Consider the following 7,834-nt stretch of genomic DNA (forward strand, 5'->3'; position numbering starts at 1 on the left):
ACAGTGCCGATGGTTTAAGAAGGGCACTGTGTAAAGGTGTTTTCACTGCAGTAAGCTGGGACACACGGTACAGGGCATTGAAGGAAGACATTTTGGGAAAAGATGTTATAAAGGAGTTTAAGCCAGTGGCATTAGTGAACCTGGTAAAGGAGACCCCAAGTGGAGCCGAGGAGCTGCAGGAGAGTGCACAGCCCAGGCAGGGACTGTGTATGGAGTCAGTGCCTGATCTCTATAAAGAATTCGCCTCCGTAGATAAACTTTACTAAGGAAAAATGGAGTGTAGGGGAAGGACAAGTAGTTATAATTTTCCAAGATACGAGATCTGCTCAGTCTATAATAAATGAGAAGTAAGGGACTGGAAAGGCACAACAGATCAGGCAGCATTCGAAGAGCAGGACAATCGACACATCAGGCATAAACCCATCATCAGGAATGTGGTGGGGGGTAACAGGGCGCTGAAAGATAAATAAGAGGGTAGAAGCTGGGCTGGCGGGAGGGACACTGGAAGGGTGAAAGGAAGATATAGGTGGGAGTGATTGTGATATGTTGGAGGGGAGGGTGGAGTGGGTAAGTGGAAAGGAAGAGGGCAGTGCTAAGTTGAATGGTTGGATCTGGGTTGAGGCTGGGGGAGGGGAGATTTGGAAATTGGCGAGGTCAACGTTGATGCTGTATAGTTTGAGGGTTCCAGGTGTCCTACAACCTATCCACTCCACCCTCCTCTCTGCCCTTTCACCATCAGTCATCACCTGCATCTACTAATCGCTTTCCAAGCTCCCTTCCACCCAGCTCCACCCCTACCCTCCAATGTAATTCTCAGCCGCTTTCCCTCTCCCTTAGCCCCCACTTTCCTGATGAAGGACGTATGCCTGAAATGTCAACTCCCCTACCTCTCGGATGCTGCCGGCTTGCTGTGCTTTTCCAGCCCCACACTTATCAACTCTGATCTCCAGCATCTGAGTCCTCACTTTCCCTCCCCCTCTAATAGTAAGAGATGAAAGTATTTTCACTCTTTCTGACATGTTACTCAACAGCGTGATAACTTGTGGAATGGGGACAGAAATTAAGCATTCCCTGTGTAACATCAGGTTGGAGTGCCAAATCAAGGTTGGGGAAGTAACAGTGAGAGTGAGTGATAGAGTGTCAGTTCCAGGAATACAGTTTGTTCTTGGGAATGATTTAGCAGGATCCAAGGTGGGAGAGGCAACCGTTGTGGTGGAGAAGCCAAAGTAAGACCAGGGAACTGGGGAATTAAAAGAAAAATACCCAGGGATTTTTCCAGACTGTGTAGTAACAAGATCCCACTGTCATAAGTTCCAACAGGAAGGAAAACCGAAAGATAAAAGCCAAAGGAGTTGATGTACGGAAGACTCAGGCTAAAGCATCTCTAGTGTCTGGAATGCACAAGGACGTGGTTATTTTTTGTTGTACATGTCATACATGCCAAATGGTAGGTAAGTCCCAGGCAGTATAAACCAGCACCTTTGTTGCCAAACCCTGTATTCGAATACACCTTTCATGTGGGTTATGATTAATTGTGGAGCTCCCCTTTCTGAAATAAAAGTGGAAACCAACATCCGCTGATCGTAATGGACGTGTCTAACCGATTTCCAGGGATAATTCCATTTTAGGGTGTGAAGGCAAAAAGGGAGGCAGAGGAGTTGGGAGCTATCTTTACTCACTGTGGGCTACGCAGTGTGATTCAGTCAGACCAAGGGTCTCATTTTACCGCTCAGCTGTTTGATGACGTCATGGATAGTTTTGGCATACAGCAGTTTGAATCAAGTGCGTCCCATCGCGAATCCCAGGGAGCCTTGGAAAGTTGGCATCAGATGCTGAAGACAATATTAACAGCGTACTGTTAGAATTACCCGAATTATTGGAATAAAGGTGTCCCATTATATTGCTTGCCATTAGAGGTGCCCCAAATATATCTACTCATTTTCCTTCCTTTGAGTTAATATTCGTACATGAAGTGACAGGCCCTTTGAAATGAATGAAATATAAATTGACAGGACCAAAGTAGGAGATCTCACACTTGGATTATGTATCTGAGGTGATGGAGAGATTGGATGAAGTAGGTGAGTCAGCTAAATAGCACCTGAAAAGGGCACAGTGTAGAGTGAAGCAAGTGGCAGATAAAAACACTGAAACGTTAACGATTTCCCGTGGGGATGACGTATTAGTATTGCCACCAGTGGTAGGAAATCCCTTCAAGCCAGGTTTATTGGCCCCTTTCAAATTAAAAAATGTTGAGTCAGTTAAACTATCTGGTAATGATACCGAATATGACAAAAATGTTAGAGAATGTCATGTGAATGAATAATGCTCCAGCCACATTTAACACTCAGGAACAGAGTTGTGGCCAGATGAAGAAATTGTACAGTTTATCTGTATGATGTAGTGATCTTCAGCAAGTGATTGAAAGCTCACATGTTACAGCTGCCAGAACATGTTGACCGATTTCAAGAAGCAAACCTGGTAATAAACTTAAAGAAAACAGAATTCGCGAAGGCAGAGGTGACGTTCTTGGGACATTACATTGGACATGGAAGGTTGATCCAATGCAACACAAAGATAAAGGGCTTTGAGGAATTTCCACGACCATCCTCGAAGAAAGAGGTGTTTGATTTTTGAAACTGAGTGGATTCTATCGGAAGATTGTTGCAAACTTCAGCAGCGTATTGGCACCACTGATGGATTTATGAAAGGTCACAGAATGTGGTGGACAGAACAATGCCAGGAGGCATTTGAGAATTTTAAAGCAGGTTTAATCACCCCGCACCAGATTTAGCTACACCAAATATTTTGAAACTCTTTGAAAATTGTGTATGATGCTTGGGATATAGGGGTCGGAGATGTGTTGACACAGAAAGTTGATGATGGAATTGAGTGGCCAATTGGCTACTTGTCGGAAAAACTCAATATCCACCAGAAAAAAAACATAAAATTTCAATTATAGAAAAAGAATGATTGAATTTCATACTGGCCTGACAACATTTGAATGGTTACATGACAAATTGTCGCAGATGGTTGTAGACAACAATGACAATCCTGAGTTTTGGTTGCTACTTTGACAACAATTCAAATACAAGCAAAGAGTTTGAATAACGCTCCGGATACCAGAAGCCAATGGAATTTGAATATTATTGTTTGGAAACCTGGAAAGCAATCACATTGTGAGAATTGTTGTATCATGGAGAGTATATAAACCCAGCATTTTGAGCACTAGAGGGAGAGCCACTGCAATCCAACAGCAGTGTATCTGCTGTAGAGCAGGAGTGCTAACTGGCCAACTCAAACACTCTCTATCAAAGATACATGTTCATGTAAAACCTACTTGCAGTAAAAAAAATGACCCAGGGAGATCAGCAGCTGGAAGAGTGAAGACAGCGGGGAAGATAGAGACTGTGTGGTCTTGAGATTGTAATGTTTAACATGTGGGTTGTTGGAATAACATACTTTTACAGAGTTGGAGTCAGATAGTAAGTAGTTAAGAAACAGAGGGCATGTATTTGTGAATAGTTGTTGTTTAGTATTCGCTATTAAAGTTAAGAAACTGACTTGCTGTTTTTTTTAAATAGTGGAATGTAGGAGAACTGTGTCACTCATATTTTAACAGATTACAAGGTGAGGGGAGCTTTTCTGGGCGTTTGGTTTGAATTAACAGAGGGGTTCGACTCCACCTTGTAAATGTCCATCCACGCTAACCCCATTTCCCTGCAGTTGGCTCATATCCTTCTAGTCCTTTCCTATCCACATATTTATCCAAATGCTTTTGAAATGTTGTTAATGTACCCCCCTCAACCACATCTGCTGGCAGCTCATCCACGTACCAGCCTCTGTGGAAAGAACTGGCCCCTCAGGTTCCCTTTTATTCCTTCCCCTCTAACCTTAAACTCATCCCCTCTATTCTCGGTTCTCTACACCTTGGAAAAAGGCTGAGAGCATTCACCCTATCCATATCCCTCATGATCTTATACAGCTCTATAAGGTCCCCCCTCAGTCTCCTACACTCTAAACAAAATGTCCTAGTTTGTTCAACCTCTCCCTATAACTCAGACCACTGGGTCCTGACAACATCCTTATAAACTTCTTATGCACTCTTTCTAATTTAATAATATCCTCCCGATAACAAGGTGACTAAACTGATCACAATACTCCAAGTGCGGCCTTCCCAAAGTCCTGTGTAATTGCAACATAAATTCCCAACTTCTATACTCAATGTCCTGCCTGATGAAGGCCAGTGTGCCAAAAGACTTCCTCGCTGCCCAGTCTACATGTGACTCCACTCGCAGAGAACCGTGCACCTGAACCCAATGGTCATTCTTCCCACGACACACTTTAAGCCCCTCCCATTCAACATGAAACTCCTCCCTTGATTTAAGTTTCCAAAAGGCAAGACCTCACACATTCCATTTATCATTTGTCGGCCCGCTTCCCCACCTGATTAAAATCCTGCTGCAATTTCTGATAAACTTCCTCACTGATCATGCTCCCACTTATTTTAGTGCCATCTGTAAACTTACTAATCATGCCTTGTACATTCTCAACCAAATCATAGATACCAAATATCAATGGACCCAGCCTCCAGTCTGACTATCATCCTTCCACTAAACCCTCTGCTTCCTACCATCAAGCCAACTGTGCATCCAATTGGCCTGCTCCCCCAGCATTCCATGCAATATAACCATCCAGAGCAGCCTGCCGTGTGGGAACTTATCAAAGGCCTGACTGAAATCCATAGAGACTACGTCTACTGCTCTGTCCTCATCAACCTTCCTGGTCACTTCATCAACGAACTCTAACAAATTTGGGAAGCATGATCTCCCACTCACAAGTCTATGCTGACTGCTCCGAATCAAACCCTGTGTAAGTAAGGGGCACAGTCAATGGTATGCTGTCCTTCATTGTAAGATGATTCGAGTACATAAGTAAAGCCATCTTCCTGCTGTTGTGGAGCCTTGCTGAGAGAGTATTTGGGGCACTCTGTACAGATTTGATCACCTTTGTAAGGAATGATCTCCTTACCACAGACACGGGTGATGGTAACATGAGAATAGAGTGAAGAGGCTGAGTGTTTAATCTGTCGAGCTGAGAGACGAAATGGTGACGCTGAAACACGAGGAGTGGCAGCGATCACTTATTTGCAAACAGACATTGACAAGGAGAGAAATTCCATACTTTACCCAGGATTGATTGGTTTGATTTATTGCCACGTGTACCTCAGTACAAGGAAACACTTTATTTATGAGCAGTGGAGGCAGATTATAGTAAGCATGGCCAGACAGATCATAGGGTGGAAATAGACCAGGACAGAGTAAGGCATAACGGTTACACTGAACAGGACATGCACTGGACAAGATCAATATGAACAAGATCAGCATTATTTGAACTTAGAGAATCCATCCATCAGTCCAACGTGTCTTTCCTAATAGTTTATATACCTACATTAACTCTCCCCACGTTATTGTGTAGTCGACGTGTGAACCTGTTCTGAACGTCAGGTTACTCACAATCCCCAACAGCAGCCACAATACCTTCCATCTGAAACAGGTAGCCATTCCCATCAGCTTCCACCCTACACAGAGAACACCAGGCTGGCTTCTCGGAGATGGAAGGTGCCTTCTTGAGACTTCACACAAGATATATGGCTTCCCTCCTCACCGCGAGAAAACCAAATTAAAGTCCCACATGCGTATCATGAGCAACAGAGCCATGAGGAACAACGTGGAGCAGTCTGTCTGTGCAGCCTCTGCTCCAATTGTTTATCATGTTGGAGCATCAATTAGGAGACACCTCAGACTGCCGTTACTGGAGATCAGAGTAGAGAGTCGATTGTTGGAAACGTACAGCAGGTCAGGCAGCATCCGAGAAGCAGGAGAACCGACGTTTTGGGCATAAGCCATTCATCAGGAATCAGCATCAATTACCTCATTCTGCCCCTGTGTAAGTGCATTGAGGTGGGAATGGCCTCCTCCTGTTCCTGTGTAAGTGACTCAAGGGACTGACTGGCTTCTTCCTCGTTCGACTGGACAAGGCCAAGGGCCTGATTGGGTTGCCCCTGGTACCTGTTTGACAGCTCGATGTGTTGACAAGTGTGATGATGCTGTAGCTTTAAGAGGCATTTTTATCCTGCTTTCTTTTAAGAGAGATATTGAACGATCGTTACCAAGCTGGCTAGTTAAGACCACTTGAGTAAACAGCGAGGGAGGCCTTAGGTTTATTTTAATGTAGTGAATGGGTGTGGCCAGCTCTCACAGATAAGGATCACTGGGTTTTGGTTTCTCAGTAACATCAAAAATTATAGGGTCTCCACAGAGTTGGAAGTTTCACAGAATGTCTCCTGGCTGCTACAGTCTCTGAATTTTCTCTAGATGCTGTTTTCTATTCCTGCATTTTCCTTTTGTGGTTATGGGAATTTCCTATGTTGGACTAGTTCATTAGTAATAGCTCCTAGTTCTATTATTCTGTTAAGCTGTCCAATAGAATTATGTTATTCTAAATTTCTCTTTCTTTGGTTTTGTTTCATCTTTCGTGTTTAAATAAATGTACTTTGCTCACCACCGAGTAGTTTGACCTGTCACATAGCATCTGGAACAGACACTTTACATTTCCTTTAAAATAAGAAAACATAAGAATCGAGGCTACTGCCTTCAAATATTTTCAAAGGGCTCTGGTGTGGCCCATCACACTAGACCCCTTCTCTTCCTGAGTAATATGTTGGAGGCACTGAATGGGCTGTCCCTGTTCTTCTCCAATAGTGTCAATGGGCTGAACGACTTCCTCATATTCCTGTGAAACCAGTTTGAGGTGCTGAATGAACTCTTGTTTTACTGTGGCAATGTGCAGTGTCAGGCAGTGCTGTTACATGAATGTTACAGACACGTTAACAGCACAAGCCTCAATGGAGTCTGGTCTTCCTGCACATGGACACAGACCAGTTCAGGAGCTGACGGGGGATAAAATGTTCTGAACATTGTGGAATCATTAGTGACCATCCCCACTTCTGATCTTATGGTGGGCAGGGTGGGGGCGAGGAGACATTGATGAAGCAGCTGAAGCTGTTTGTGAAGAGGAAGCTTCCCTGAGGATCTCCCACAGAGGTGACCCAGGACTGAGATGGTGAACATCTTCCTTTGTGCCATGTTTGACTCCAAACACTGGAGAGTTTACTCTGATTCCCATTAAGTCCAGTTTTGTTAAGTTCTTTGATGTCAACAAAAGTTAGCCATTGCCTTGATATCAGGGCCAGTCATTTTTACCTGACCCCTTGTGTCAACCCCTTTTGTTCATATCAATAGGCCATGGTATAGGAGCAGCAAGGGTTTTCTTCAAACAGGTGGCATTGAATATCAGGATTTCTCTTCTCAAGAGTGTTCAGGGAGCTCGATGACTGAAAGTATTTGAAGAGGTAGATGGAGATTGACCTGTCCGAGAGGTGAGGGCGATGAAGAATTGGGGATGAAAGAGGATTTCAGACCGAGAACAGATCAGCCACAATCTTAGTGAAAGGCAAGGCAGGCTTGGGGAGTGAACGACCTGTCCCTGTGTCTGATGTTCTCACATTCTGTTATTGGAAAGTTAGTGGGTGTTATTTTCATGAATGTTTTGTTTTTGAATGTTGCCGTCAGGGAGACCAGAGGATTTTGTGAGCCATCTCTGGGTGAGGTATGGAGGCTGTATTCATAGTGAACTTGGGTCTACAACATGAGCCACAAATGGAGCACAAGTTTCAGAGAGGGGAAGCTCTGTACAGAGAGATGAGGTGCCTCTTTCATACCCAGCCTGGGTTTTACAATTATATTTCTCAAATCACATCAAAGCGTGTGGGACA

The sequence above is a fragment of the Hemiscyllium ocellatum genome, unplaced genomic scaffold, assembly GCF_020745735.1.
Source record: "Hemiscyllium ocellatum isolate sHemOce1 unplaced genomic scaffold, sHemOce1.pat.X.cur. scaffold_1080_pat_ctg1, whole genome shotgun sequence".
Taxonomy (NCBI): Eukaryota; Metazoa; Chordata; class Chondrichthyes; order Orectolobiformes; family Hemiscylliidae; genus Hemiscyllium; species Hemiscyllium ocellatum.